Genomic DNA, 7,941 nt, shown 5'->3' with positions numbered 1-7,941 from the left:
TCTTAGTTTTTAGAGATACATGCTGAAGGATTTGTATATGAGCTAACATGGAATCTAGGATTTGCTTCAAGATAGTCCAGTGGGGTAGTGACTGGAGAGAAGTGGCTGAGGATATAGATGAATTATGATTGTCCAGGAAGTGATTGTTGCTATAGCTTGGTGAAGGGTACAAAGAGATTCATGGTGCCATTTGCCTTACTTTTGTGTATGCTTAATATTTTCTTTTTTAAAAAGTTTTCTTTCTTTTTTTTTTTTTTTGAGATGGAATCTCCCTCTGCTGCCCAGGCTGGAGTGCAGTGGCATGAGCTCCGCTCCCTGCAACCTCTGCCTCCTAGGTTCAAACGATTCTCCTGCCTCAGCCACCGCGTAGCTGGGATTACAAGTGCCTGCCACCACCCCAGGCTAATTTTTTGTATTTTTAGTAGAGACGGGGTTTCACCATGTTGGCTAGGCTGGTCTCGAACTACTGACCTTGTGATCCGCCTGCCTCAGCCTCCCAAAGTGCTGGGATTACAGGCATGAGCCACTGTGCCTGGTCTTTGTATATATTTAAATAATATCATAATACAAAATGAGCTACATCAACACTGAAAGGCTATAGAATGTTTCCCTGTTTACTTATTTATTTAACAGAGATGGGATCTCTCTATTTTGCCCAGCCTGGTCTCAAGGGATCCTGTGCCCTCAACCTCTTAAAGTATAGGGATTATGTATGTGAGCCACCTCACCCAGGCTTTTTTTTTTTTTTTTTTTTGAGACAGAGTCTAGCTCTGTCACCCAGGCTGGAGTCCAGTGGCATAATCTTGGCTCACGGCAACCTCCACCTCCCGGGTTCAACCGATTCTTCTGCCTCAGCCTCCTAAGTAGCTGGGATTACAGGTGCACGCCACCATGCCCAGCTAATTTTTGTATTTTTAGTAGAGATGGGGTTTCACCATATTTGCCAGGCTGGTCTCGAACTCCTGACCTCGTGATCTGCCCGTCTTGGCCTCCTAAAGTGCTGGGATTACAGGCGTGAGCCACCGCGCCCAGCGGCAGTTTTTTTTTTCCCCCCACTTTAAAATGGTATCCATTTCTCAAGGAAAACAGCATGTTTTTGGGGATAGAGAAGGACTGACTTTTGATGTTGAGAAGTTGTTTGAATAGGATGTTGGCAGTGCAGTTAAAAATGAAAAAGTAGGTAAAAGAGATCTTTTCCAAGTAAATCTGCCCTTTCCAGAGGATTGAGACCACTTAGATATGGGATATGAAGGAGAAATATTTGAGTCTACAGGACTAAGAAAATGGTAATGCCACTCTCAGAAACTGGTTATTCAAGAAGAGAAGCATATTTAGGACAGGAAGAGAGGGGTTTGCTAAATTTATTTCGGATATGTTGAAAAAAGTGTCATGGCAGCAAACTGGAAATATGAAAGTGGGACTTGACAGACATAAACGCTTCTCTTTTGAATCAGTAGGGATCATCACCCTGCTACACTCTGGACTGGGGGCCTCTGCACTCAGCACACCATGGATAGGGCCGAGTATAAAAACCACACACAGGGCCGGGCGCGGTGGCTCACACCTGTAATAATCCCAGTACTTTGGGAAGCCGGGGTGAGTGGATCACTTGAGGTTGGGAGTTCGAGGCCAGCCTGGCCAACATGGTGAAACCCTGTCTCTACTAAAAATACAAAAATTAGCTGGGTGTGGTGGCAGGTGCCTGTAATCCCAGCTACTCGGGAAGCTGAGGCAGGAGAATCGCTTGAGCCTGGGAGGTGGAGGTTGCAGTGAGCTGAGATTGTGCCACTGCACTCCAACCTGGGCAACAGACGGAGACTCTGTCTCAAAAACAAAAACCAAAAACCAAAACAACAGCAACAACAACAACAAAACACACAGGGCCCAAACCAAGGCTGGCTCCGTGGGACCAGAGATTCTCTCAGTCAGCCTGAACAAAGCCCTAAACTGGAAGGCACCATGAGCAGAAGGAACAGTAGCCTGCACCGCCTGTGGGGTGGGGCAAAAGGCCCGGAGCTGGCCTTACCCTGCTTCCAGGAAGTTGTTGGCCTGACTTCCAGCCACCACCAGCTGTGTGAGTTGTCACTAGAAGGCAATTATAACTGTCTCCTCTTTTTGGTTCAGATTACAAATGGTAAATAACCAACCCCAAAAAGAAAAAAAAAGTTCCGGTTTGGAAATCTGAGACCATCTGTTTCTCATTCTATTTCCCCTCTCTACTCTGAATTTCTTATATTTGATCCTCTCCCTCTCTCACTCTCCCCCACTCCTGAAAACACACAGTTCAACCAGGGGCATAGTGGCCTTATTTGACTATCTTTTCTTTGAGAATGCTAGATTTGTTATTGGGATTCAATTAGAAAATTCCTTCTTTCCATTCAAAATAGATGCCTTGGAGTGTTTTTGTTTGTTTGTTTGTTTTTTTTTGAGACGGAGTCTCACTCTGTCACCCAGACTGGAGTGCAGTGGCCGGCTCACTGCAAGCTCCGCCTCCCGGGTTCACGCCATTCTCCTGCCTCAGCCTCCAGAGTAGCTGGGACTACAGGCGCCCGCCACCTCGCCCGGCTAGTTTTTTTTTTTTGTATTTCTAGTAGAGACAGGGTTTCACTGTGTTAGCCAGGATGGTCTCGATCTCCTGACTTCGTGATCCGCCCGTCTCAGTCTCCCAAAGTGCTGGGATTACAGGCTTGAGCCACCGCGCCCGGCCGATGCCTTGGATTGTTTACTTAAAAATGTTTTTTCATGAAAATTGTTTCTGTATTTAATCTAGATAATAAATAAATCTAAATGAAATAAAATAAAAATAAAGTAACATATGATGAAGCCACATGTAGTTTTGTTGAAATCCATGCAAAATTCCTTCTTAATGTCTTTTTTTTTTTGAGACAAAGTCTCACTCTGTCACCCAGGCTGGAGTTCAGTGGCACAACCTCGGCTCACTGCAACCTCCACCTCCCAGGTTTAAGCGATTCTCCTGCCTCAGCCTCCTGAGTAGCTGGGATTACAGGTGCCCACCACCATGCCAGGCTAATTATTTTTTAGTAGAAATGGGGTTTCTCCATGTTGGCCAGGCTGGTCTTGAACTGCTGGTCTCAAGTGATCTGCCCCCCCTCAGCCTCCTAAAGTGCTGGGATTACGGGCATGAGCCAACTCACCCAGCCTCTTAATGTCTTATTAACAGACTCATTTAAATTTAATTAAATGGGTGGGTGTGGTTTCTCACACCTGTAATCCTAGCACTTTGGGCGGCTGAGGTGGGAGAATCACTTGAGGCTAGTAGTTTGAGGTCAGCTTGGGGAATATGGCAAGATTCCGATTCTACAGAAAACTTAAAAAATTAGCCAGGCTTGGTGACACATCTGTAGTCCCAGCTACTCAGGAGGCTGAGGCAGGAGGATTGCTCGAGTCCAGGATTTTGAGGTTGCAATAAACTGTGATCATGCCACTGTAGTCCAGCTCGGGTGATACAGCAAGTCCCTGTCTCTAAAAAAAAAAAATTTAAATTAAAAAATTTAAAAAAATTAATCAAAGGATGATTGTTGACTTTTAAATCAGTTAAGGATTAAAATGCAATATCAAACTCTCTGTATTGGAAGCAGCAACAGTGTTGCCAGGACTGCTTCTCTCCTGGGATTCAGGCGTAGGCAGGCTGGCTTTAGAAACTCTCTATTTCCTGCCGGGCGGGGCGGCTCAGGCCTGTAATCCCAGCACTTTGGGAGGCCGAGGCGGGTGGATCACGAGGTCAGGAGATGGAGACCGTCCTGGCTAATACGGTGAAACCCCGTCTCTACTAAAGAGCAAAAAATTAGCTGGATGTGGTGGCAGGCACCTGTAGTCCCAGTTACTCGGGAGGCTGAGGCAGGAGAATGGCGTAAACCCGGGAGGCGGAGCTTGCAATGAGCCGTGATCACGCCACTGCACTCCAGCCTGGGCGACAGAGTGAGACTCCGTCTCAGAACAAAAAAAAAAAAAAGAAACGCTATTTCCCTATAGTCTGGTGTTACAGGTCCCTCTTGTGTTGGTTAACATTGTCTTGCTTCTGTTCTAGAACCATGAGAATCTGATTCTGTAATTGAGTTCATCAGCATATTGCAATCAATATTCTCCTCATCACCATCATCATCACCATCAATAGCTAGGGGCACATACAGAAGACAATGGGAAATCAGTGTAGGATAGTTTAAAACCACGTGCTTTGTAGCCAAATGGATCTGAATTCGAATTGTTTCTTCTCAGCGATATTACCTTGGGCAAATTATACTTTTGTATGTTAGTTTCTGCATTGATTAACTAGAGATGATAATAATACTCATTTTCAAGAGAAAATAGGATAATGTATATAAGGTGTCTGATGTAGAGTCTCAAAAAATGTACTTCCTTTCCTTTTCACTTTTTTCTCTAAGGAATACAGAAATTCTTTATTTTTAATTTAGACATGGAGTCTTGCTCCATTGCCCAGGCTGGAGTGTAGTGACAAGATTTCAGCTCATCGCAACCTCCACCTCCCAGGTTCAAGCCATTCTCCTGCCTTAACCTCCCGAGTAGCTGGGACTACCAGTGCCTGCCACCATGTCCGACTAATTTTTGTATTTTTAGTGGACATGAGGTTTTGCCATGTTGGCCAGGCTGGTCTCGAACTCCTGACCTCAGGTGATCTGCATGCCTCGGCATCCCAAAGTGCTGGGATTACAGGCGTGAGCCACTGAGTCTGGCCCAGAAATTCTTGAAAAGTATGAGTGAAGATACAATTGAGGTAAATTGGATGTGCTATGAACTTATGAAAGGATTTAGTAATTGTTAAGCTTCCTACATAATGACAAAGCAAAATTTTTAAAAATGACGAATTAGTCAATAGTATCATTTTGGCCCGTAATTATGCCCAGTAGACGACCCCTTTGCTTACATCCTGTCTCCCTGTATTCCTTCCTTTACTGTCCCCACTCTGGGAGGCCTTGAAGGTCTTGACTTTTCTTTTTGTGGTTGAAGTCTGGCAAGTGTGTGCTTGCTGCTTCTGTCCTATTGTGTCCGGAATTGGTGGGTTTTTGATCTGGCTGACTTCAAGAATGAAGCTGTGGACCCTTGCAGTGAGTGTTACAGTTCTTAAAGATGGTGTGTCCGGAGTTTGTTCCTTCAGACATTCAGATGTGTCTGGAGCTTCTTCCTTCTGGTGGGTTCATGGTCTCGCTGACAGGAGTGAAGCTGCAGACCCTGGCGGTGAGTGTTACAGTTCTGAAAGGCTGCCCGTCTGGAATTGTTCATTCTTCCGGGTGGGTTCGTGGTCTAGCTGGCTTCAGGAGTGAAACTGCAGACCTTCGTGGTGAGTGTTACAGCTCTTAAAGGCAGCGTGGACCCAAAGGGTGAGCAGCAGCAGAATTTATTGCAAGGAGCCAAAAAACAAGGCTTCCACCATGGGGAAGGGGACAGGACTGGGTTGCCACCGGCTGGTTTGGGCAGCCTGCTTTTATTCCCTTATCTGACCCCACCCACATCCTGCTGATTGGTCCATTTTACAGAGAGCTAATTGGTCCGTTTTGACAGAGTGCTGATTGGTGCTTTTACAATCCCTGAGCTAGACACAGAGTGCTAGACAGAAGAATTCTCCAAGTCCCCACTAGGTTAGCTAGATACAGAGTACTGATTGGTGTATTTACAAACCCTGAGCTAGGCAGAGTGCTGATTGGTGCGTTTACAATCCCTGAGCTAGACATAGGGTGCTAGACAGAAAAGTTCTCTAAGTCCCCACTAGGTTAGCTAGATACAGAGCACTGATTGGTGTATTTGCAAACCTTGAGCTAGACAGAGTGCTGATTGGTACGTTTGCAATTCCTGAGCTAGACACAGAGTGCTAGACAGAAAAGTTCTCCACGTCCCCACTAGGTTAGCTAGATACAGAGTACTGATTGGTGTATTTACAAACCTTGAGTTAGACACAGAGTGCTGATTGGTGCATTTACAATCCTTTAGCTAGACACAGAGTGCTAGACATAAAAGTTCTCCAAGTCCCCACCCAACTCAGGAGTCCAGCAGGCCTCACCCAGTGGATCGTGTGCTGGGGCCGTGGGTGGAGCTGTCCGCCAGTCACGCCCCGCGCCTGCACTCCTCAGCCCTTGGGTGGTAGATGGGACGGGATGCAGCGGCGCAGGGGGTGGTGCTAGCTGGGGAAGCGCGGCAGCGCAGGAGCTCACGGTGCAGGGAGGCTTGGGCATGGGGGGCTGCAGGTCCCGAGCCCTCCCCGTGGGTAGGCAGCTGAGGCCCAGTGAGAATTCGAGAACAGCGCCCACACCCGGCACTGCTGGGGGACCCAGCGCACCCTCTGCAGCTGCTGGCCTGGGTGCTAAGCTCCTCACTGCCCAGGGCCGGTGGCGCCGGCGGACCGCTCCGAGTGCGTGGCCCGCTGAGCCCACACCCACCTGAAACTCGCGCTGGCCCGCGAGCGCTGCGCGCAGCCCCGGTTCCCGCCCGCGCCTCTCCCTCCACACCTCCCTGCAAGCAGAGGGAGCCGGCTCCGGCCTCAGCCAGCCCAGAGAGGGGTTCCCAAGTGCCGTGTCAGGCTGAAGGGCTCCTCAAGCGCCACCAGAGTAGACGCTGAGGCAGAGGAGGCTCTAAGAGCGAGGGCTGCTAGCGTGTTGTCACCTCTCACTGTCATAGTAGCAAGTCCTCAGGTCAAGATATAAACATATTTTATTGCAATTAGTAGGGCAAGTTGTGTGTACAAAGTATTTGCTAAGGCACTACTGACTATACATAATTATGCTTCTGCTCAGAATAAAGGATTTCTCCTTCCTCTGAATTCATATATTACATATAGTGCAAAAATTCACTGAACCCTTAGCATATACCATCTTGTCGTTTACACTACTTGTTCTAATATATACCTCTCCAGGATTCTTGGGGTTGTCTCAATTCCTCTTTGAATTTTTACCAACAAGCCTAGGCTTGACCACAAAGTCAGCTTTAGTAAATATTTATTGTATTAAGTTGAATTGTGTATCTTGTTTGCCCGAGGATACTGGAAATATTTCAAAGAAATAAATTTGGTTCTCTACTTCTTTGTACTCCCTTTTTCCTCTTTTTAACCCACCATGATGCTCTTGAGAAGATCGGTAAATCTTTGATAATATTCAAAGTAAGCAATAGAACAAAGCCGACTAGAATATTAATTTGCAAGCATCCAGTCCAGGACTGAACTCGCTGACAACAACCCTGCCAAAGGTCATTCCCCATTTGCCAGAGCAACTGTAGTTCTGGGGAATGCATCACTTATCAAGGCAGCCATTTCAGACAGAAATCTTAATTTGTGTGTGTGTGTGTGTGTGTGTGTGTGTTTGTGAATAGAGACAGGGTCTCAATATGTTGCCCAGGCTAGTCTCAAACTCCTGGCCTCAAGTGATCCTCCCACCTTGGTCTCCCAAAGTGCTGGGATTACAGGCATGAGCCACTGTGCCTGGCCCAGAAATCTTTATATGGGGTTACAGTTTTTGTCCCTTTAGATCTAAAACCTATACATTGGAGGAATTGAAAACTCTTTTAAACCTGCTTTCTACACGACAGTCCATCACATATTCAAGCTCTTTGTAGATTCAAGACAGCTCTTGAACCAGACATGGTGACATGTGCCTATGTTCCCAGCTACTTGGGAGGCTAAACCAAGGGGATTGCTTGAGCACAGGGGTTTGAGGCTGGAGTGAGCTATGATCATGCTTGTGAATAGCCACTGCACTACAGGCTGGGTAACACTGTGAGACTCCATATCAAAAAAAAAAAAAAAGAAGAAAAACTTTTGAATCTAATTGTTCTGTGATAAAAATTTCAGTATACTACATGATGTAATTTTTTTTTTTTTTTTTTTGAGACAGAGTTTTTCTCTTCTTGCCCAGGCTGGAGTGCAAAGATATGGTCTTGGCTCACTGCAACCTCCGCCTCCCAGGTTCAAATGATTCT

This window comes from Piliocolobus tephrosceles, chromosome 13 (genome assembly GCF_002776525.5).
Source record: "Piliocolobus tephrosceles isolate RC106 chromosome 13, ASM277652v3, whole genome shotgun sequence".
Lineage (NCBI taxonomy): Eukaryota > Metazoa > Chordata > Mammalia > Primates > Cercopithecidae > Piliocolobus > Piliocolobus tephrosceles.
Note: the sequence above shows the minus strand (reverse complement) of the source record.